A 26,511-nucleotide genomic window follows, 5' to 3' on the forward strand; every position below is an offset into this window, starting at 1 on the left:
CGTAAGTGTATAAGTATATATTCTTACACCACAAAAATAGAAGGTTCGGCTGAACTCTTCTGCATACGTATGTGTAAAACAAAATTGTATTCACCAAAAGGCTGGATTTTGTTTGTTTGATATTAAACACAAAGCTATACAATGGGTTGTCTTTGCTCTGTCTACTGCGGGTTGTAAAACTCAATTTTTAGAATTATAAGCCCTTAACCTTACCATTGAGCTATCAGGGGCTCATAATCTAAAGAAAGACACATCATACTGTGGACAGTGACTTTTTTGTAATCCTTTGGATAAAGTGTTCACCTCACGTCAAGTTAGACCTTTTGCTTCACATTTACCTGACCCAAAATGACCAGGTGGTTAAGGCACTTAACTCGTAATCTGCGGGTCACGGGTTCGAATCCCTGTCACACCAAAACATGCTCGCCCTTTCAGCCATGGGGGCGTTATAATGTTACAGTCAATCCCACTATTCGTTGGTAAAACAGTAGTCTAAGAGTTGGCGATAAATGGTGATTACTAGCTACCTTCCCTCTAGTCTTACACTGCAAAATTAAGGACAGCTAGCGCAGATACCCCTCGTGTAGCTTTGCGCGAAATTCAAAAAAACAAACAAACACATTTTTCCTTGACAAATATTGCGTCTGCTTTTATAGCAATAACCTGATATTTTAGGTTTTGGTGGGTTGGATACTTATGCTCATTCTTTTTGAAAAAATGATATTTATCAGATCATCCCTTACGTTATGTCCGATTTAGGTTCAGAAAAAGAGAAAGGATTTCAAACGCTTTTAATGTTATTTAATCAATAATATATGTTCCATTATTATTTATTACTTCCTGCCAACGATTCACAAGCTTCTGAATACCACTTCTATAAAATTCTTGGGGTCTCGAGGAAAAGAATGTAGAGAGGGTTGTTTTGACATCTTCATGTGTTCCAAGCTCTTTTCCATCCAGATAGTTCTGCAAACTACGGAATAGATGATAATCAGATGGGACAAGGTCTGGAGAATAAGGAGGATGTGGAAATTTTTTCCCAGTCTAGCTCTTCAATCTTTGCAGATGCGATTCTTGCTTTATGGGGCCGTGCATTAACCTGGTGTAACACAACACGTTTACGATTGATCAAAGCAGGCCTCTTTTATTTTAGTGCAACATTCAAGCGCTCTAACTGTTGACAATAGAAGTCTGATGTGATTGTGATATTGAGTAGCAGCAATTCAAAGTGGATCACACCAATAAGACTTTCCTAGGGTGGAGGACCATATTGGGCTATGCTTTAGCCAGTTTACCTGCACTGAGTTATTGTCTGCGGCGCTTAACATTTTTATGATACATCCATTTTCTGTCCAAATCTAATCTGTCCAAAAACGGTTGTTACGTTCACGAAAAAAGCAGAGAAGTGCAAATGTCCACTTTTGCTCTAAGGTTGGCTTCTGTCAAATCACGGGGGCCCCATTTTCCAAGTTTTGACACCCTTTCAAACTGTTGGAGATGACGGTGAACTGTTGAATGGGTTGAATTAAGCTTTTGTGCTAGTTCTTCATCCATAACAGCACTATCTTCATCAAGTGCAGCCAGCAACAAGTGATCATTGAACTCAACAGAACGACCTGAACGCGGTGCATCACTTAAGCTGTAGTCACCTGATCTGAATTTCTGAAATCACCTTCGAGATCTTCTTTCATTGAGAGGCTCTGCACCATAAACACCTTGAATGTTTCGTGTAGTTTCTGCTGCACTATTACCTTTTTTAAATTCAGAAAGCATTATATGCCTAATGTGTTCCTCAGATACATCCATCTTCAAAAGGGTTTATTTGATTAATAATATGAAAAAGTGGAGTTAGGTTAGTTCCTTTTATTTGTCTGAACATTTTTATACACATCCTACTACACATTGTTGTCATTAAAGCCTTCTACAAAGACAGAAATTATGATAACTTTCTGTATTAAATTCTCGGGCATTACTTATGGGATGACCTGACACATAGTGTTAAGGATGACACGATTAAATTGCAGGCTAATGCATAACACAAATACATCTTATTGTTAAAAATAATTCGGCCCGGCATGGCCAGGTTGTTACGGCGCTCGACTCGTAATCGGAGGGTCGCGGGTTCGAATCCCCCTCACACAAAACACGCTCGCCCTTTCAGCCGTAGGGGCGTTATAGTGTTCGGTCAATCCCACTATTCGTTGGTAAAAGAGTAGCGGAGTAAAAGTTGGCGGTGGGTGATGATGACTAGCTGCCTTCCCTCTAGTCTTACACTGCTAAATTAGGGACAGATAGCGCAGATAGCCCTCGTGTAGCTTTGCACGAAATTCAAAAACAAACCAAATTTTCCAGACGTCTTTCAGACCCATTCTGTTTTCCATCGTGAGCCTATATTGACTAGATTTAATACAATATCTTCAATTGGAACTAAATGTTATGTCGATTCTATACTTTTTAACATTAACTTCCATCAGTAGTGGGACACGACAATAACATTTATACATCATTCGAAATGATGGTTTATATTTGTTGAGTTTTGGATTTATGGGTATCTGTACTTAACTGGGACGATAAAGTGAATACATTTTTCAATAAATATCAATTTATTGCGATAGCAAATCATTTAAAATATACAAGTATTTAATTTACTTTGAAATATAGGTGTGTATAACTAGATTCCTCACGTGAAATTATGGATCGTCCTGTTTTCATATTATCATCTACTCAGCCAGTCATGAAATGGTCGCATGTCAAAAGCTTTAAGTACCAGATGAACTTCTACAGGCGCAGTGTAAACATGTTTCCTTAAAGAGTATTAGATACTGTTTGACGTCAGGATCATCAGTATATAACATCATGTGAATACTTGTCTAATGGATGCTGGACTGTTTGTTTCTTTTCAATGAAATCGTGAGTTGATTAGAGTGAAGTTGTCTTCTAAATGTATTCCCAACAAGTTCTCCAAAAGCTTCTAAATGACTGGTACGTCCAATGGGGGCCTGAGTTCCATAGAATCTCCAACAACAAATGGAGGCCTTTTCATCCCAGGATACTTCAGGACCAACCCGATGGTATACCTAATAAGCTGTACTAAATCTGACACATCTCCACACAATACATCTTCATCCATAGGCTTGACTACGGTGAACTTTAATCCAGTTTATGGAGTCCAAAGGTCAGTCACGTAGTCCACCCCTTCACTACAATAGAAGTACTGTATGTGCCGGTCTTAAAACCTTCGGATGTTCTGAAAGCTGGTAAGAAGGCAGGGTGGTTTACCACCAGTTGATTGACAAAAAGAATTAGCCAGAATGATCGACAAACCGAGATACTTGACAAATCCAACTATAAACTATTTAAAGGGACCTACTCTTTTGAAGGTCTTCAGAGATTTTCAAATCTCAGTTAAAGTCGATTATTAAACAGTTACAAATGTCTGCAATCCAACATATTAGTTTCTGGCAATCTCACGTCTTTGAACATTTCTTTAAAGAACATATGTGGGCCTTTTACTCCCATTAAATAAATATTTTCAGAGCATTTATTCAAGTGTTTCTAAATGATAATTATACTTGTTGAGAGAACGTTATCGATATACCCATATTATTAATTTCTATCCAACATAGAATCACAAACAATTGTCATGAGACGTAAGTCAAGTTCTTGTGTTACGCTTAAATACCATTAGGATGATAAAAACTGTGCATACAGTGTGCTGTATCAGTAGTAATCAAAAAGACTACTTATCAATCAGAAAATAATCTTTGTGATCAAAAGAGATATAATACACTGTATTGTTAGTCTTTACGATAAACACTGGTATAATACACTGTATTGTTAGTCTTTACGATCAATACTTATATAATACACTGTATTGTTAATCTCTACGATCAATACTTATACAATACACTGTATTGTTAGTCTTTACGATCAATACTTATACAATACACTGTATTGTTAGTCTTTACGATCAATACTTATACAATACACTGTATTGTTAGTCTTTACGATCAATACTTATATAATATACTGTATTGTTAGTCTATACGATCAATACTGATATAATACACTGTATTGTCAGTGTTTATGATCAATATTGACCTAATACACTGTATTGTCAGTGTTTATGATCAATATTGACCTAATACACTGTATTGTTAGTTTTTGAGATGAATAACGAGATAACACACTGTATTGTTAGTCTTTGTGATCAATAATGATATAATACACTGTATTGTTATTCCTTATGATAAATACTAATATAATACACTGTATTGTTATTCCTTATGATAAATACTAATATAATACACTGCATTGTTAGTCTTTGTGAGAGATACTGACCTAATACACTGTATTGTTAGTCTTACGACACCGTGGGCTACCACCAGCACAATAAAAAACACAAATTTAAATAAAACATCAGAACAGGACACACGTAAAATATTAAAATCAAAATATGTAGAGAAAACATAGTTGTGTAACTAGGTAGAAATATATCTCAATTTTATTTACGACTAACACACAAAGTGAATGAAATATATATATATACATATAAACACAACGTACAAACTGTATACTAAATAAAAGATATATCTTAGTTTTAGAAGCATGTAAGATGAGTGATATGTGTTCATGCGTGTGTGCAAAGTTGAACATTTTTAAAAGACATCTAAACTCGACTGTTTTTCAACAGTTCACTATTGTTCTTCGTGTTTATCAAGTTAGTCACATTTCCTTTAGTAATTATTCAAGTATAAAATTCTTATAAGATAATAATTTATTTTTATTTAATTTCAGATTTAATTTTTATATGGTCCAGAAACTGTGTAGCAAGATGCCGTTGCCCATAAAAGTGTCGCTAATTACGATCTTGTAAACCAAATCTCTTACACAGAGTAAATAATAAAATGTTCCTCTTTTTTTTTTTTTTCCAACCATTAATTCCCTTAGTTTGCCAACGCCTTCCTTCTGAATGTCCATCTAATGTTCTTTATCTATTTCCGTCCCATACCTCCCATCTCTAAATATTGTTCTAGTTCATCTCTCCATCTTTATCAATATTCTGTTTCATTGTTACTCTCCGTTTCATTCTGATTTCCTTTTATATAAATATATATGTTCTGTCCATTTCCCATTCTCTCCCTAGATCAACAGTGTGTGTTGTTGTTTTCTATTCAGTTTTCTAATTTCTAAAGTATTTTCCACGCATAACGCTTGAATATATTTGTAGTTATGTTTCTGCAGAGAGACATGCTATCTATTGTTTCGTCTGCTTTATTTCTTCTTAAATCATTTTTCAATCGAACGCCATTCATTCATTTCTCGGCGAATTGGTTTGAAACTTGACAAGGTTACTTACATCTTGGTCTACTTTGTCTAGAAACGTTTTTTAAAATATTATTTAGGCCATTATAAGGGTTTTGTGTATTCAAAGGTAAATTAACCAAAAAATTAATATTTTGGGGTTTTGTGCGGTCACATGTACAGAAACCAAAATGAAAGTTAGTACAAATATAAATTTCCATGCGTCAAACACATTGACTTACAAGAAAGTTAAACTTGTTCATACTGAGCTATATATTTGTCTTTGGGTTTGTTCTACAACTCAGCCATATTTTGACAAACTTGCATGGGATTTCGCACAAAGACACTTTTCTACAGGTTCCACACAAACGAAAATGGCGGACTTGACAATTTTGAGTAATTATGAGGTGGTGGTCAAGATGCTACAAAAAAAATAATTATAGTTTGTTGTTATTTTTTGGACAAATTCTCCACCGTACTTGGGTCAATTTATACGAGCTTTGGTTCAAAGAAACCTTTTTTTTTACGAATCCCATACATAAGCATATAAAAATGTAGAATATTCTCATTATTGGTCATTTTAGGGGTTCTAAAGGTTAAATAGAACCAAAATTTTATAGGTTTAGGTCAATTACTTATCATTGTTTAGACAAATTAACATAGAATGTGAAACAAAGATATTTTTTTACCCCAAAACAGAGAAATACACAATTTTGGAACGTTTATCTTTTACTCAAAGTTTACGTGGAAAGCACAATTTGGATTTTTCGTGAACTGCTCATGATTGTGCCAATCAACTTACACGAAATTTGATACAAAGATATATTTTTGCAGATTATAGACAGTGGTATAGAAAATTTTAAATTTTTCTGGTGTCAAAACTGACCATGTTTGGATTACGTAGATGGAGGCATGTTGGCCTCTTTAATTCTGTCTTCATTTCTTTTTCCAAGCTCCAGTTTCCACTCCTATATTTTATTGCCGAAATTGAATTTTGTTTAAAATTTTTTCTTAGTAAACACTTTGCAATTTTAATTTCACACAGAATAAGATGAGAATTTTAAAGTGTTGTCCACTTGGCATTTATTTTAAGTTCTTCCTTCTTCTTGAGTGATGTCCTTTCTTTGAATTTCTTTGTCCATTCAAAGTAATTGCTAAACCTAAAAATGCAAACTTATGAGCTTTCTCGATCTCCTTTTCCTTCTGCAGTCATTATTTCTTTGTTACTATATTCATTAAACATTACTTTAATTCCAGTCTTACTACTTTCTCTTGTTAGCTTTAGTCCTATCAGTTCTGATTTTGGTTTTGTTTATTTCAAATTTCGCGCAAGGCTACACGAGAGCTATCTGCGCGAGCCGTACCTAATTTTGCAGTGTAAGACTAGAGAGAAGGCAGTTAATCATTACCACTCAGCGCCAACGTTTGGGCTACCCTTTTACCAACGAATAGTGGGATTGGCCGTCACGTTATAACTACTCCACGACTGAAAGGGCCTGCATGTTTGGTCTGACTGGGGTTCGAAACCGCGAAGGGCACATTGTAATTTAAGCACCTTAACCACCTGGCCATGCCGGGCCAACATTCTGATCTACGACCTAATGAATTAGGTCCATTGTAATAAGGAAATCGACACTTAAATATCTTTACGGAGGTCGATTAAGATATACATACATATATATATTGTTTTAGTTTCCAAGTGTTTGGTTTATTTACGTCGCATTTATTCTCAAGTAATGCAAATTTTGTTCATATTTTATATCGTCAGTATGATTGAAATGAAAAAAAAAAAGCTACGCGGGGACTATCTGTACTAACAGTATCTAATTTAGCAGTGATAGACTAGTCATTACCACTCACCGCTAACTATTGCAATACTCTTTTACCAACGAAGAGTGAGAATGGCTGTCACAGCTGAAAGGGCAACGGAGATTCGAACCTCTAACTCTCAAATGCGAGTTGAGCACCCAAACCACCATGCCAAGCCAGGCTATTCCTCAGGCTGCGAAGTTTGGTTTTTCAGCAACGGGAAACCATCCACTTTTAGATCCGTAGTCCAACACACTAATCATAAGTCTACATCCGGCCCAGAACGAAGTGGGGTAAATCTTGCTGGACAATGTAGAACGTTCGTTAGCTTGTCGATAAGTTTGATATAGAAATTGAGTTATTAAACATTGGCTAACCTGTCTGATCAGAAAAACTTCGAAAATATATTTGTTTTATAGCAAAGCCACTTTAGGCTATCTGCTGTGTTCACCCGGATTTTCGCATTATAACTCCGTCAATTTACCACTGTTACACCAGGAAACAACCTCAAAGGATCCTATTATTTATTATGTGGTTAATCCATGTTTAGTCTTAACTACATGTGTAATTCTTATCTAGTCTTTATTACTTGTTTAATCCAGGTTAACCTTTATTATTTGACTAATCCTTGTCTGGTATGAACTATTTGTATAATACTTATCTAATCTTTATCACTCGTTTAATCCATGTCTAATCTTCACTACATGTGTAATCCTTATCTAGTCTTTATTACTCGTTTAATCCATGTCAAGCCTTTATTATTTGACTAATCCATGTCTGGTATGAACTATTTGTATAATACTTATCTAATCTTTATCACTCGTTTAATCCATGTCTAATCTTAACTACATTTGTAAACTCATCCAGTCTTTATTAAAGTGAAGTAATTTTGAATTTTCTTGTCCACCTCCCTTTACTTGACTTTTGTTACCAATGTATTTGAACACGTTTACCTCCATTTTATTTTCAGCTTAATAATTTTCGTGAAACAAATCAAACTGTATCGCTTCTGTAATCCGTGCAATCCTCAGATCTACACTGTAGTTAAATTTGAAACATGCTATTTCGATACATATACTTTTTGTTTTCCATTTTCGTGCCTCAGTTAATTTTCTTTCCAGATAAAAGTTTAAACAATATATTTTGTCACCTTCTCTTCTACTAAACACAAAACATTGCATCAATGGTTTACGCACTCCAGTGGTACAGCGGTATGTCTGAGGACTTGCGGCACTATAAATCGAGTTTCGATACACGCAATGGGCAGAGCACAGATAACCCATTGTATAGCTTTGTGCTTAACTTCAAACAAATCAAATAAGCCATGGCTAAAAACTGATATAATATGTCCTCCAATGGCACAACGGTATGTCTGCGGACGTACGACTCCAGAAACCGAGTTTCGATATTCTTGGTGGGCAGAGTACAGATAGCTTTGTGTGACTTTGTGTTTATCTTCAAAAAACAAATAAAATCAGTGGATTACAATAACTAGCAGCGGCGTTTTCGGAAAAATGGGACTCCTGTGTATATTAAAAGAAATCTTGTTTCGAAACTTGGATCTTGCTCTTCCTCTAATTGTCTCTCCATCAACAAGAAGTTTCAAAAAATCTCTAAACCCTTTGGAATATTTTTAACGTGTGTAGGGCGTTAACATGGCGTTACTTTTCATTCCATGTCAAATTATTCATACAACATGGCAACGCAACAGCAGACGGAGGACTGATATACTCGTACAAAGTTATTAGAGTGAAATATCTTCTTCCTAGGGATTATTTTACAGTGAGCTATTTCTTGATGTATATCTGTCTGTATACGTGCACGATATCTGCATATTTCTTGATCTATCCATTCTTGTTTCTTTCTATCTTTTAAAAGTCTGTTTGATCTATTAATCATAAGAGCCTGTTTCCAATAATTTGTTCAGTTTCTTTACAAGACATGTGGGGTGGGAAGTTCAATTTGAAACGTATTGTGATAACTTCTATCTTAATCTTACATCGCATATGGTCACTCCTAGCGAAACCACAGCCAAAGGAACGGGCTTGGAGAAATCAGTGGAGAAACAAACAAAAAAACAACATTTTAGAGCAAAGCAACATTTAGCTACTTGCTGTGTTCACCACTGGGAATCAAACCCCGTATTTTAGCGTTTCAAATCCGTAAGCTTACCGTTGTCCCACTGGTAGACCTATCTGTAACACTACTGATGAGTAACTATAAATATGATAATAGTTTATCTGTTTCATAAAAGTGCTAACCTGTCAATAGGTGAAAATATGAAGATATCATTTCCAACATAAAAACTGCGTTATTAAAACTGGGGTGGGAGACATTTAAATTTTTAAGGCACTGTTTTCAACCCGATACATCAGTTCTGCGTCCTTCGTGATTTGCTAGTTTACACGGTTCGTCAATTTTTTAATCTTTTTAACAATAGTAATGTAACAAAATTTTAAAAACTATAACTGACACATACAATTATTAGGACAACTTAAAGAGTTCAAACACTCTTGATATTTTTAAGATAGATTCAGTTCAGTCCCACTGAACATAGATGTACCTTTATTTTAGCTCAAGACTTATGCCTAATACAATGTTTCGTAAGGTTTATCTATTTAAGGACGTAACGAGAGCATGCCTGTACAATCGATACATTGATTCTACTGGCATCGAAAGTCATGAAACAACGGTAAACTAGCTCTGAACATTTGAAATACAGGGACAACGTAACTCATGTAAATAGGAAAGTGGATATTAGGACGTCTAAATAAATATAATGACATTATTTTAGAATATTTTAAACTAATTACAACCGTTATTTTATTTCAACCGTATTGTATGGTTATCAAATTATCGAGTGTTTGTATTTGTTTTTACCGTGCGAACTTCACGTAAAATGTAACACCTTCGAAGAGTGACTAATAGAACGACCTCGGTTACCCACGCAGAAATGAAACGGCGAACGGTTGGTGTTTTACTTATATGGTAACAGTTGAATAGGCTTACGTTTTCTCGCTACTTTCCCAATGTTATATACATAGGGATTTGAATAAGGACAACGAAACAAAATAATAAAAAAAAACATCCGACGAATTACCTGAAAACACACGAATTTCTTATTAATATAACAGTTCACTTATTTTACCAACGATTATATTTGTATGGATAAAGATCATTTATTTATAATTAGTAAATTAATAGAACTGAAAAGCCTTGCGAACAAGCATCGCTTATATTTATTGTAAAATAAATTCAGATCTAATCCGAACATAATTTCAGTTCGGTTCAACTTTTATTTTCTCTGTCTTTTTTTTTTTTTTATCCGATTCGTTTTACGTCCGCAGAAACACAAAAATTGTAAAACTGTATACGTTGTTTAATAAGGAAATACTGGAAGAAATATTATAATAATAGTAAATAGAACCATACCGAGGCGTCTGAGACGATGGAACCACAAGGCTAACAACCAACCATTTTTTATAAGGGGTGTGTGTGTGTCCTGCCTGTTACTTTTAACGATAAGAAAGAGAATCATTTTTACGAAACTTTTAACAGTGTATGCTTTAAAACTATTCATCACATTGTAATGCCTCTATGGCTGAAAAAGCAAGCAGTTTCGGTGAAAGAGATTCGAATTCGCAACTCGCAGATTGCGAGTCAAACTTCCTAACCACCAGCCCATGTCAGGCATACAACCAATTATAACTGACATATAAAAACAAGTTGTCCTGAACACCTGTATTTAAACTTGATGACGTGTTTTATACTAATTGGAACATAAAGCGTATTCGGTTAATGTGTTTCTTTTTAATATGAGGATAAGGTGTTTACATATGAAACTTACAGGGTTAGTATTGGTGTCAGTAATTCGAAATTTAGTTATTTTCTATCTGTATTTTCCATCACTGTCGTTGTTTGTTTGTTCATTATTGAGCATTCTGGGCTGTGCCACTGGTGGTATTGAAACCAGATTTTTATTAGCATTATAAACCACTAGGGAGGGATCTATTTACTGCCTGTTCTCTACAAATAAAGCCACTGAATTTCTACAAAACACATTACAGTCTGGTATACAACTACACTTTACCGTGGTACAAGATGTACGTAGTTGTCAGGGTTAGAACTACAGTCTGGTATACAACTACACTTTACCGTGGTAGGGTTAGAACTACAGTCTGGTATACAACTACACTTTACCGTGGTACAATATGTACGTAGTTGTAAAGGTTATATAAAGTATATTACAACAAATTTCTTAATTACAACTACACTTTACCGTGGTACAAGATATACGTAGTTGTAAAGGTTATATAAAGTATATTACAACAAATTTCTTAATTCTTATAGAGAGCTAAACACACAAACGTCCCAAGGTATAATCGTAGTTTGTTCCTGCTGTTTTCTTCGTCATAAACTCTTGAACAAAATAATCAATTACGACTGCTTGTTAGTGCTTATAATAAAGATATTAATTCGTACATGCTAATACAACATACGTACAGGTATACACATCTATTACACGCTAATATAACACACGTACAGGTATACAAGGAGAAACAACGACCAGCGGTATTCATATAATAGACAAGGTATAGCAAACAACTTTTATAAAATGTTTTAGCAAAGCGAGCTCCAGATAAACTTTATTAGAACATGAATCACCATGGCAACGACAGCGGCCTTTGGTGTTTAAGAAGAAGAAGCTTTATTCTTTTTCGTTTTCGTTTATTTCTTAACTCTCTTTAGCTCTCTTCCTTCACAACTTTAAAATAATTATCCTATAGTAGTCCATCCATTTCTACTAAATTTATTGTATATGAAACTCCTTTTCACCTTGCAGATGCAAATAATAGGGGACATAAGGTGACAGTAGGATGTTTTTATAACGATCTATAAAAAAAAACAAATTGAAAAAACAACCAAAAATCGACGTTAAAACTCACTATTATTTTAAAACAACGATTATTAAATACATAATTCCAAACGTAAGACAGTTTCCAGTCTCAAAAAGTACAATAAAATACCAATAACTTACTATACAAAATTAAAATCAATAAAGAAAAACAAAAAACGATGAGACTGGAAAACAATCTCTTCCACTACGTTTCGACGTATATTAATACGTCATCTTCAGGAGTGTAATGTTTTGTAAAATAAAATCCTTATTCATAGAATTACCAGACGATCAGTTTGGATATCAAAGAATTTCACGCCATCTACTGATAACATTTCCATCAGGTTCATTATCATTATTTAATAATTTACATTTATTTATATCAATAGATTAACGTATATTCATAATAATTAAATTTTCAAGTTGTGCAAAAATGACAGTTTTTTTCACATTGAAGTATTTCTTTAGTTTCGCTGATGAGTTCTGCCGAAGTTAAAAGAATAATATTATTGTTTTTAACATTTCTTTTGTGTTCATTAATTATTAATTTTGAATTTCTTTTCGTCTGTTCTATCTAACTATTTTATATTCACATTATATTTTTTTATATATATACCAATTATTTTTTCCGGTAAATCAATTTTATCTCTAACTGTATTAAGAATTTAGCTAATTTTGTTTATTGGTTTGTATATCGGAAAAAAAAAACATTTATTTGTTCTTTAATTTTGTTCATTATTTGACAGGACAAGTCTGGTATAAATGACAGTATCAAAAATTCTTCACAGGTGGCAACTGAACTTGTCTAAAAAGTTTGGGTCCATGGGGGTTAACCCCAACGCTCCCCGCTAGTACAGCGGTATGTCTCCCGATTTACAACGCTAAAATCAGGGGTTCGATTCCCCTCGGTGGGCTGAGCAGATAGCCCTATGTGACTTTGCTACAAAAAACGAAAGCAAGTAAGTTAACCCCAACTTTCCCTTGGCTACGCCCCTGATTAATAATAACTTATTGTTAAAATTATTCTGTTTATAACAATTTTTGAATTCTATCTACATAAGAGTGAAAGCAAACAAAGAACAGCTTTGAGATTTAGTGTGACAAGATTTTTTGATGTGGTGGAATGATTACAAAAAAAGGTTTGCGATAAACGGTAGTTTCCAGTTTATCCTTATTTTTACTCACTAAAACATCCAAAAAAGTAAACAACAATTTATCTCAATTTCATAATTAGATCTTTAATGCTATTAAGGTAATTAGCAAAATTAACTAGTTCATCTACGAGGGCTGTTCAAAAATACGCGGACAGTTTGAATTGCGCGGCTCCAGTTGGTTCCAGGGGAATCCGCTTGGTGTCGCTAGGTTCACACAAATCAGCTGATTACGACGCCATTTCCTGATTGCAGATATCTTCATTTGTGTATTAGCTACGCGGTTTTAAGTGAAGTGCGATTTTTTCGTTTGGCGGATTTCAGAATGAATGACCTGAAGGAGCAACGACTTGCTGTGAAATTTTGTGTTAAACTTGGAAAATCTGCGACTGAAACTTCTGCTATGCTTAACACGGCTTACGGTGATGTTGCTACGAAGCGTACGGCATGTTTCAAGTGGCATGAACGTTTTAAGGATGGTCGACAGTCCATTGAAGATGATGAGCGTCCTGGACGTCCTTCCACGTCAACTGACGACCCACACGTCGACAAAATCAACACCCTGGTGCGGGCAAATCGACGTCTGACTGTCAGGGAGCTTGCTTAAAAGTGTGGGATATCAGTTGGATTTTGTTACGAGATTTTGACCGAAGAAGTGAAGATGCACCGCGTTGCTGCGAAATTCAGCCCTCAGAACTCGTGAGTTTTTGGCCAAACACTCGATCACTGTTCTTCCCCACCCCCCTACTCAGCTGACCTTGCTCCTTGCGATTTTTTCTTGTTCTCCAAACTCAAAAGACCCTTGAAAGGAAGAAAATTTGAGACGATTCCCGAGATTAAGGCAAATGCGATGAAGGAGCTGAAGGACATTACAAAAGAAGCGTACCAGGACTGTTTCAACAAGTGGAAACACCGTTGGGATAAGTGTGTGCGTTGGGGAGGAGAGTACTTTGAAGGAGTCCCAGACCTGTAACTTCTAAATAAAGTACATTTTGTTTTATGACGTCAGTCCGCGTATTTTTTTAACAGACCTCGTATTTATCATTCCGCCAAATCTAAAATGTGTCATTGATGTACCTTTAGCATACTTCAGGTTTTTATCCTCTTTTTCTAGCGCAAACTTTCAAAACTGTCCATAAATAAATCACATAATAACGGTGATAAATGAGAACCCATAGCTAAACCTTCATTATCTTTATAAACTTTGTTATTAATTTGGAGGGAAGTCTTCAATACTTAATCGGATCAATTATTTCTAAGACCAAGTTATTATTTTCTTTTAATTTGTTCGCAAAACATGTAATAGTTTTTTTCACAGGTACTTTAACCACTAGAACATTGACGTAACATTGTACTTTTGAGACTGGAAACTGTTTTATTTTTAGAATTGTGTATCAAATAATCGTTGGTTTTTAAAATTCTCGTGAGTTCTTAACATTGAACATTATACACGTGCTGAGGAAATTTAAAACAAAAATTGACTTTTGTCCAGATAAAAATAGAAAATGATATGGTGAAAAACTTTCCATTTTTGCCTGCACCGAATGGAAGTCCTAACCCGTGTATATAATTCAATAACATTACTTATTGAATTTAAAAAAAAAATCCAGGTGTTACAGATTCAGAAATTATCAATATCTGGTCTTAGTGAATATAAGTTACGAAGTTAAGGTTAAAAAAACCAAAAACAACTTAAACGTCTCCCACACATTTTTATGTACTATTTCCTAGAAAATATTCACCTGTCTCACCGTAAATAAAAATTATAGAATATATGTTGAAATAGAACAAAAACTAGTAAATTAATGGTAAGATAACTGCATATGAAACTTAACAGTATGCCATAATTGTAACATGCTATATATGACAACCCAACAAGGTTAACTACCCAGTTCTGAAATTTATAATATACAGTCTCATATGTTTCCTACGCATTACGCTACGAGTGAGTATGATAATGGTTAGAAATGAGTCTATTTACCTAAACAGAATTAGTCAAGTGTAGTTTATATACAAGAAATAATAAAATGTAGTTTAAATCAAGATGAAAAATAGAAGGGGTGGTGGTGAGAAATATTTCGAACACAAGATGACTCCCGAATGCAGACGGGACATATATGGATTGTTTTGTAAGTTAGTGTTAACACGTACGTCGTCAGGAACTACCATCTATATTGCTTAGTTTCTATAAAACTAATGGAACAAATATTCATTTTCTGTCACTCTTAATCTTAATGAGAGTCAAGTATGTAACACATCGTCAATCTCTGTTTATTTAGGCCTAAATCGTGGGAGTACGTGACAGATGAACCACAATGTGTCTTTTGTGTTAGCCTTGACGATCGTGATCACAAACAACACAGACCTTTTGAGCCCACGCTCATGACAAGGGTTATAGATAAAGCATAAAAATTAGGCCTACACTCTTGCAGGGGTAATACGATCTTTCTGAGGATATCGGTGCGTCTATCCCATCTCAACCATTAGGCTAAATTGGATCACGTTCTTAAAGTGTGCCATTTTCACTGTGTTAAGATTTTTAATTAGGCCTATAAAAATTGTGCAAATTGCTAACCACAATTACAGCTTTTATTTAAATATCTAAAGACCTAGATTTGGGGTAATAGGAAACTGTAATTTTACCGAAATAAATACATTTGGTGGTTCTCAAACATTTAGATATAAAGTTACAATATATACAAGATGTGGTTCAAGTCAATTCCTCAAAACCCACACAACTACAAATTCTTAAAAGCTTATGTCGGCCGTACATCATTTCGAATTACCTAGTGCATGCTGCATTGTTCATAAAATTCTCACCATTAGTGAAACTAACAGATTTGTTTTGTTATGCACAAAGATGCAAAACGGGCTATTTTACACTTAACTCACTGCAAGGATAAAATATTTTGTTTTCAAACGTTATATACCTTCAACATTACCATTTAGTTACAACCCTGAAAAGGACCACCTCAACTGACACCAGAATGTGGAGTTTTATTTGAAGCTACACAATGGTCTATCATTGTTCTGCCCACTACGGGTATCGAAATTCGGATTCTAGAATCCTAAGTCTGCAGATATTCTGCTATGTCATCGAGGGGCTCAAATTTTTAGAAAAAAAAATGCAGTCTAGTTTATTTGACTAGGCCCCGTTCTAATTACTTTTATTTTAAAGAATACTCATTTTGAATATATTTGGTAAAAAAATCATACCTATAAAATTAGATAATTTGCTTGGAGCTGGTTTCTGTGGTCGTCAAATCTTCAAACAGCTCCCAAGTAGGCTCAGAAGTAGTACCTTCAAGGCTGGGATTTTTCAAGACACGAAGAAAACAGCAAATCAATTGACATCTGGCTTTTTTCTTCTACCTCTCAGTCTATCCAGCTCACTATGCGGACTTACACCGCTAGAAACCGGGTTTCGGTACATTTTTCGTGAAAGATACACACTTTTATTTTTCTCTACCTTACAGTTCTACTATGTGTACGTATTCTTCAACCATCCCTGGTTGAGTTGTTGTTGTTTTTTAATTTAATTTTAAATTGAATTCAAGAAAATTAAACCTAAAAGTACTGCCGCAGAAAACGGAATCGAATTTATTCACCAGAATAAGGAAACAGCCACCAGGAAAATAATGCTTATGGTTCTCTTGGTGTTGGCCTGACAATGCCAGGTGATTAGGACTTTCGACTCGTAATCTGAGGGTCGCGGGTTCGAATCCCCGTCGCACCAAACATGTTGATGATTAAGCACTCAACCCATAAGCTACCGATCACGGGTTCGAATCTTATCAGATTTCTCAGTTGTGAGGGCGTTATAATGTCACGGCTAATTCTAATATTCTCTGGTAAGGAATATCTCAAGAGTTAAAACGGTACGTGGTGTTGATGTTGACTAGCTGCCCTCCCTCTACCCTCTAGCTTATCACTTTAAAATCAAGGACGGCTGGCGAAAACAATTTTCGAGAATTTTTGCACAGCGTATACTATTTTTAGAACAACATTATAGTATCGCAAAAATAAGGAAATATGTAAAAAATATTATTGATGATCAAACTTTGGTACATAAAAATAAGGAAACAAAAATAAAAAACATGCCATCACAGATGTTTTATGGTAGTTTTTGCCAGGAAATGTTCAGTTGACAAAACATTGTTTAGGAGAATTAATGAAAATAAAATAAAATACTGTAAAGGCATTAATTGAAACAAATAGTTGTTTTTGCTAGGGCAGAATAGTCCATTACTGTATTGGAAGACAAAGAACTAGATGTGAAATATAAGTTATATGGTTAAGTCAAGTATGGTACTGTCTTGGAAAACGAGTCATGTGGGTCAGCCAAGTATGGTGCTGTCTTAGGAAACGGGCCATGCGGGACAGCCAAGTATAGTGCTGTCTTAATAGACAAGCCATGTGGGTCAGCCAGGTGTGGTATTGAATGATAAAATGACCACAAATTAGTTACCATATGCGGGTAAAGATAGTTGCTTATGGAGAAAGCGAAATGAGGAAGATGGTATGAGTGAATTATCTTTATTATTGTAACCGCGACAATATAAATTGTAATTTTTTCAGCAAACACTCAGTCCAAAGGACAGAAGTGAACTTACGGCCTTATAATGCTAAAATCCTGATTTCGATTCCCTGCGGTGGACATAGTAGATAGCCCAATGTGGTTTTCCTATAAACCAACCAACCAAACAAAGGACGACGTCGTGTAGTAAGAGGCACGAGAAGGTGATAATACCTTCTTTAAAGCAAATAAACGAAAGACAAAGTAATGTGATAAAACACGAGACAGAGATAATACTAAGAAACAGGTTACATAGCCTGTCTGTTGCACATAAACTAGAAATAATTAAAAGTATAGATAGAGTCAATAGCTATAACCTTGAGTTTCACTTATTTTTTTCAATACAATCTGTGGGTAGTAGGTTCGAATTCCGTCAGCAAACATGGTCGCCCTTTCAGCCGTAGGCTAGTCCCGCTTTTCATTGGTAAAGAGTAGCTCAAGATGGTGGTGGATGGTATTAACTAGATGACTTCTTTTTAGTCTATCACTTGAAAATTAGGAATAGTTAACGCAGATGGGCCTCGAGTAGCTAGCTATACGCGAACTTCAATAAATAAACAAGGTGTATTTTCTTATAGTAAAGCAACATCGGGCTATCTGCTGTATTCACAGAAGGAAATCGAACTCCTAATTTTAGCATTGTAAATTAAAATACTTACCGCTGTTCTACCAGAGAAGAACAACCTAACATAGCCACAAATTACAGGATTAAATAATATTTTAAAGTTTTGTTAGTGTTGGTGCATTATACATGCCAGTCGTGTTTAGAATATATTTTTACTTCAAGTGGGTTTTGTGTCGTTCATTCCCTTATTGCCAAATCTTAGTTTTTCGTTGCCTTTTATAAAACCAAGAGATCACTTCATGATGACAAGAAACAAACGATAAAAAAAACTGTGGTCAAACGCAAAGCCATATTGAAACCATCAATGTTGGAAATACTTGTACACTAACAAGCGTTAGAAATGTTTTCAATCGTTGTTGTGGTTATTTGTTATTGTTTGTCATTAAGCACAAAGCTACATAAACACCACGAATATCGAAGCTCATTTCAGATCAAGCCGAATTAGTAACAATTGTTCTATCATTACCAACAAATAAATAAAACAAAGGAAAATATATTTCTGTCTAAAGACGGCGTGGTAAACAGTAATATCATGTAGCTCAGCCTGTGACGTTAATAAATATTTAGTAGCTGTAACTGATAACGTTCCTGATGAACCAACATACAAAGTTTATTTTCTGCTCTTCGTGACAAAGGCTAAAGACGGCTGACTTGCAAAGAAAGAAATTCCCTTCCGAGGACTTTGATACCAACTGAAACGAGTCTATTGCCTTTTTATGGTGTTGTGATTTAAGACATAAGTTCCCTATGCAATTACGAGAAATGGAGCGGCCTCTTTAAATAAATTTAAAAACTATTAAATACGTGTAAGTGTTCACGTGGAGTAGCGTAAGTATGCCTCCGCAATTGTGATGGGAGAGCGAGCTCGAAGCAATCAGAATCGTAACTATAATTACAAGGAAATAAATGTAGGGGCCCAATTACTTTTTTAATGCGAGAGTGGGAAGTGGGTCTATTCTGCGTAGTCATGTAAACCCGATGCACGTGAACAGTGGCATAACTACAAAAGATGAGACCCACTCCTCACTCTCGCCCCCTACATTTATTTCCTTGTAATTATAATAATAATTCTGGTTGCTTCGAGCTCGCCCTCCCCTCACAATTGCTGGGGCATACTTACGCTACTGCACGTGAATTCTTACACCTGAAACTTTTACATTAAAAGTCTCCGTCTACAGTTCTTTTTTTTTCTTCTTTTCAGGGAACTATGAAATAAACAGTATGAAATAAATACTTCATTTTTTATATTGTTTTTGTATGGAACCTGAACAAAGTCTTGAAATTCTTTCATATAGTTTTTTTGTTTGTGTGTGGTCAAACTCAGATTATTAATAATTTTTTACCAAAGCAAGTTGCATACGTAGATTAGAACTGAAAATAACTGAAATAAGGTTCGTACTAATAACGCTAAAACCCGAGGTTCGACATTCCGCGGTGGACAAAGCATAAGTAGCCCATTGTGTGGGATTGTGCTAAATCAAACACGCAAACAAAGTTGATACAAAATTGACAAAGAACAAACAAAACAACTTTAATATTTGTGGCTTGAAATTAGGCCTACGTAAAACTGCAGTTTTACTGTGTACTTCATGAAATAAAATACACGACTGTAACGTTAAGAGCTCACGACTGGCTTTTTTTTTACAAGTTTCTGTCTATGACGTTATTTGTTAACGATACTTAGAAGACACTTAGGCTATGGATGAACAAACAAAGAAAAAAGTAAAAACAGATAAATCACAATTAAAGAAACCCGACAGCCCAAATATTTTCCAAGGAGAAAAATCGCCCAGATTGCTAGGTTTTTACAATTGAGAGTTATATGCATTACATACTGTTTACATTACAGTTTTCGTTCCTACATTTTTCCCATATTTGTTACTCTAGAACAGCTTGATGCTATTTCATATTCGAACAATAATTGTTTTTGTTTGTTTGTAGTTAAACACAAAGCTACATAATGGGCTATCTGTGCTCTACCCACCACGGGTATCTTAAAGCGGTTTCTAACGTTGTAAATTCGTAGACATACCGCTGTGCCACTGGGAGCTCCAACAATGACAATTTCGAGCTTTGTAATTACTGAGACCATTAGAAAGACCAAAAAAAAAAAAAAAAGATGGCGAGAGATAATGTTACAGAGGGCGCCTTTGATGTTGGTATAGAAAATAAAGAATGGTTAGATGTTGCTCAGGGCATGGAGAGACTTCATGCGAGTGACCAGGGTATAACAGGTCCGGATGCTTGTTTGTTGTTGTTTTTAATTTCGCTAAAAGCTACACGAGGGCTATCTACGCTAACAGTCTATAATTTAGCAGTGTAAGATTAGAGTGAGGGCAACTAGTCATAACCACTCACTACCAACTCTTGGGCTATTCTTTTACCAACGAATAGTGGGATTAACCGCCATATATAACGCCCCCACTGCTGAATGGGCCAGCATATTTGGTATGACAGGAATTTGAATTTGCGACCCGGAGATAACAATTTGAGCGCCCTAATCGTCTGGCCATGTTGGGCATAAGCCTGGGTGCTATAAGAGTAGAATATATTAGAATAAAAAGTAATTACACTAAAACAGTTTCAACATATTTCAAACAGTGCTGTGCTAGGATTATTTTTATTTATTTATCTGATTTCAGGTTTGTATATTTTCAAGAATTTGAGTTCATTAACCCAAAGCCATATAAATTCGTTTTTAGTGACAAATATTATTAAGGGTTCAACAAAACGCTTTAATCTGTGTAAATCTGTTAGCAAAACCACTGGTCGCCGTCGTTTTCAACAGGCCAATGCCCTACCTCGTAAATAATAAAGGGTGTTTCTTTAAGTTATGACTAAGGGTGGCCTGGTGCCCGAACTACGAATTCGAAAATTCATGGGCCGTAATCTGTTGCCGCAGAAACCTACCCTACAATTCAGAACTAGGGGCGTGCTACAAGAGTGACAGTCAAATCCCACTATTTTGTCAGATTAGAGAAGTTCAAGAAATGGTTAGGAGTGCCGTTGACCAACTGTATCCCACGTAGTGTACCATTTAAAGTACGGATAAGTATGCGCAAATAGCTAACCGAGTGTAGCTTTTGCGATAATTCTGAAAAAACTTTACCCCTTGTCATAAACTTAACAACACTGACGTACAAACAGATTTTTTATAAGGTGTTCCATAGGTTTAATAATAAATAAATAGTTATCTTATTCAAAAATGCAATTTCTCCAAAAAAAGAAAACATGCTTAGTTTATGAAATACATTTAGTTTTTAGTCGTTCATTAGCAAATCTAAAAGTTACACTTGATCATGATGGTTTTGAATTCGTTCATTTTCGATAAATATAAACATCTTAAGAACGGAAATTCATTTCTTTCCACCTATATGTTTCTTAAAAGTTCTTTCATTGGCTCACAACAGCATGTACTTGCGTACTGAAATCAAAAATTTATTTGTGTATAAATACTAAAGTTTGTATAAGACTAACGTTTTTAAATTGGTTTGTTTTGAATTTCGCGCAAAGCTATTCGAGGGCTATCTGCGCTAGCCATCCCTATTTTAGCAATGTAAGGCTAGAGGAATGGCAGCTAATCATCATCACCCACCGCCAGCTATTGAGCTACTCTTTTACCAACAAATAGTGGGATTGACCGTCACATAATATTGCCCCTACGGCTGAAAGGGCGAGCATGTTTGGTGCCACGGGGATTCGAACCTGCGACCCTCAGATTATGAGCCGAACGCCTTAACCAACCTTGCCATGCCGGGCCACAGCGGTAAGTCTACGGATTTACAACGCTAAAATCAGGGATTCGATTCCCCTCGGTGGACTCAGCAGATTATAACGCCTCCACGGCTGAAAGAGAGAGCATGTTTGGTGTGACGGGGATTTGGTTGTATAAAGAAATGTACAACTAAAGTCTGCGATTACCGGCGAAAAATAAACATTAAACTAAGGCTTGTGACACCACTAGCATTAGTCACATGTAGAAATGTAAAACTAACACCTGTAATGACATTTCTGTAAAGAAATGTAATTTAATACTTATGATAACAATTGTTTAAAGAAACGTAAAGTTGAGGTTTGTGATAACATTAAAAGAAAAAATCACACACTCGAGTAAGTAATGACATTTTTGTGTATATATATTTAAAATCACAGTTTGAACTAAATTTAAATACAGATTAAAGTAAATGAAGACTAGAATTAAATATTTACGTGGCAACTGGTGTGTTTTTGTTACTGGTTTCTAAATATATAAATGTTGAAAATATTTGAATATGGAACATTGAGAAGTGTATTTAAATTATGTTTTTATTTATTATTATTAAAGTCACTTATATGTCTTTTATGTACTTTAGTATCACTAAATCATGGAATCAGGCCATTTTAAAGTAGACCAGCTCGTTAGGGTTAGCAATGAGGTCAGGATTGGCTACATTTTTAACATAGTAATTAAAGCTTCCAAATCGTGAGTACTTACAGTCTGTTCCTCTACGGTCACGTGACACGTCTTCAGGCTTTTCTTTTACCTTTTTTACAACTGTAAAAGTATTGGCCTTAAGATCTAATTATGGAAATAATTACACGTTTACTTAAACAAGACTTTTGAATTTTTAATGAACGTTTAGTAATTTTCTGGAATCCTTTTATTTTGTGTGACTAGCTACTTCTTCGTCTGGAATAGCTTCAGACATCTAATAATGTCTCAGCATGACATAGTTTCATCGTCAAAACTTACACCATTGTTAATCCATTTGATGACGTCACAAAATACTTTTTTTAATGACAGTGATAAAGTTGTATTTCCCTCAACGGGTTGAAGACTGAGTATAGATAGGCTTATAAAATAGCAATTAACTGAAAAATTTCAGATCACGCTGTCTTAACCTTCGGATGTCAGCGATATATTAACCGCTGACGATCTACGTTTTCAGACTGTGGGTGCAGTAAAAGACTGACAGTTAAGTTACACCATTCGACTATACATCAGCAGCTCAAGAGCTGGCAGTGGATGTTGTTTTCATGTTGGTTCTACCTGTTAAGACTGTGTAAAAACAGATGAAAAAGGTTGGTTCTGTCACGAACATGTGTTGTTTTCATGTTGGTTCTACCTGTTAAGACTGTGTAAAAACAGATTATAAAGGTAGGTGTTGTCACGAACATTTGTTGTTTTCATGTAGGTTGACCATTTTCAGAAACTCTGGTCAGTTTTCTCAATATATTGAGTTGTTGAACAGCAAAGGAAACGTTTGTTTGTTTGTTAGGAGTTAAGCACAAAGCTACGTAATGAGCTATCTGTGCTCCACCTACTACGAGTATCGAAACCTGGTTTCTAGAAATGTGACAGCGCATACATACTGCTGTGTCACTGGAGGTTTCTTCGATTATTAAAAGAAGTGTACTTATATAAGATATGCATTTTTAAAACTGATTGCCACCTACATTTTTTTCTAGATTTAAAGACCGTATTTGAGCATGATTATATTGGAACCACTAAGAGAAAAAATCGTGAAAGGTCTACTACGAGACTGATTCTATTTCAACATACTCTGAACGAATTTGACATAATACTCGCCCAATCAAATTATTTTAAGGTATTAGCAAGAGCTAATGATTAACAGAGCGTCCGTAAAAAAGAACTTCCTCATACACTACCTGAGGCCTGAAATCATTCAAGTGAGCTCCGTATATAAATTATTATAAATACTATAACCCCTAATTTAATTAAAGACAATTCAATTTATTGGACTTTCTTTATGGCCAGTGTGCACTTCTTAAGAGAATCTCCTGAGATCCTCCTCCCAAAATAAATATGGAAAATATTCATAAGCAAGTTTATAGAAAACTCTTTGCAGCTGTAATTATTAGTCGTTAATGAGTGTGTGTTTATTCGTGAGATTCACACACACACAATTACGCAAGGGCTAGCTGCGCTACTGGTTTTTAATATTGAGCGAGCAGACTAGAGCACCACTTCCCAAACTTTTGTCACCCACGCCCCCTTTAATAAATATGGTTTTTACGTTCCCCTCTTTCTGTAAATGAGTGAAAGTGTTAGTACTATATGTTTTGTAGTAATTACATATTATTTCTTTAATAAAAGCTACATTCAAATCTTTATTTTGCATTACTTACTGACTTCACCCTAATCGTTCTCCTTTCCAATAGATCATTTGTGCTGCCAGGGGGCACCCCGTGTTTTAGAAAACGCTGAGCTAGAAGAAAGGCAGATACACTGAAGTACCCACAACCAACTTTGTACTATTTTGTCTGACCAAATAGTGGAATTTAACAATCACACTTATAGTATACCCACTGCCTGATGCTCATTAAGTGGTTGTTTCTTGCCACAACGTGACATGAAATTAGATTCTTAATTTTAACACCTAACCACTATGCTACACTTTATCGAACGCGTTAAATGCAACCTTTTAGAATTTCTCAATTATGGAATTCGTCGTTTTATAACTTAAATATTTTTTCTTCGTGGGAATATTTTGTTTATTCACCCAAATCTATAAGAACCTACGAATATTTATTGATCTAGAGATTAGCAAAGCAACTACCCATACATCATCAGAGGAGGAGCAGGGGAAAATATCCGCTCTAATAATAAAAATAAACGAAATTAACTGGATTGGGTAATAAATCTGGATGATGGCGCATGCGTGACTTATTTAGTTGTGTTGCATAACATTTTATTCTTTACTTTCACTCATAGAATAATCACTGTTCGATGTATTAGTCATATGCCTAGAGGGGTTCAAAATTACAAGCCTAATAGTTCACATAAAGATGTACGGTAAACTGATACAAAGTATGGCGCTGTAGTGTGGATTGGTTTGTTTTGAATTTCGCGCAAAGCTACACGAGAGCTATCTGCGCTAGCCGTCCCTAATTTAGCAGTGTAAGATTATAACATCCTCATGGCTGAAAGGACAAGCATGTTTGGCGTGATGTGGATTCGAACCCGAATCGAGTGCCTTAACCACCTGGCCATGCCGGGCCATATAATGTGGACCAGGCGGACCTGGATGTGGCTCATGTTCTCACGAACAGAAAAAGGTCAATACCATTATTCGAACATTCCACAGTGTGTAAAGATACTTGTAAAGCGTTACTTTGTATGACAGATAATGAATTATTTGTGGTTTAAAATAAATAAAAGGAAGTACATTTTCTGTGACAGAAAATACAACTAAGATTTAGTTTAAACACACACAATATTAAATATCGCCGTTCAATTACCAAATTTCCCGCTGTGTCATGAACGTGGACAATGTTTCGGCATCGCGTATCATCTGTTACAAACACTCTTAAGAAAATTATATATGATTAACTATAACGTGTATGTAGGCCTAACTTTTAATACAAGAATGGCGTTCTCCACTCGACGAGGCAAGGTGTGGTTGAGACTGTATAATAGAACTAACTCATACAGAACTAATAGAGAAGATATATTATTTTGATGACTAAACCTAAAATCGGCGTCTTGCTGTCTGCATGCGTATACCAACCAGCTTGCCAGAAATCTATTAGATGAGTAAATAGCATTGTAATTCTTTAAGAGTTTACCGTTCATTTATGTACTTTTAGCCTCGTTTGGAAGTTAAGGCTGTTAAACAACTGATGTTACACATATCACCCAAAGCTTACTTAAAAAACTATCGTGAAAAACATAACTCGTAAAATACCTTTTTCAAGCATGTCTTGTTTCTTTAAAATACATGCTTAGCAAATGGATTGAGATTATAAAACCTTTTGTATTGTTTGTTTTGGAATTTCGCACAAAGCTACTCGAGGGCTTTCTGTGCTAGCCGTCCCTAATTTTGCAGTGTAAGACTAGAGGGAAGGCAACTAGTCATCACCACCTACCGCCAACTGTTGGGCTACTATTTTACCAACGAAAAGTGGGATTGACCGTCACATTATACGCCCCCACGGCTAGGAGGGCGAGCATATTTAGCGCGACGCGGGCGCGAACCCGCGACCCTCGGATTACGAGTCGCACGCCTTACGCGCTTGGCCATGACGGGCCAAACCGTTTGTAATACTGACTTTAGTTTATAAAATTTTTGTAACACTCACTTTATGATATATTTCCGTATTAAACGTGAGAATACTGATTTCTGCAATGCAACGTTATTCTTTCTTT

General features: G+C 35.3%; 1 protein-coding gene across 2 annotated transcripts in view; it reads right to left on the reverse strand.

Annotated features, from left to right (window-relative positions):
* The window catches only part of LOC143252482 (dnaJ homolog subfamily B member 3-like), a 44,989-nt gene that overhangs the window by 17,410 nt on the left and 1,068 nt on the right, over positions 1-26,511 (reverse strand). The gene's annotated exons all lie outside the window — the stretch shown is intronic.

Source organism: Tachypleus tridentatus, chromosome 6, assembly GCF_004210375.1.
Source record: "Tachypleus tridentatus isolate NWPU-2018 chromosome 6, ASM421037v1, whole genome shotgun sequence".
NCBI lineage: Eukaryota > Metazoa > Arthropoda > Merostomata > Xiphosura > Limulidae > Tachypleus > Tachypleus tridentatus.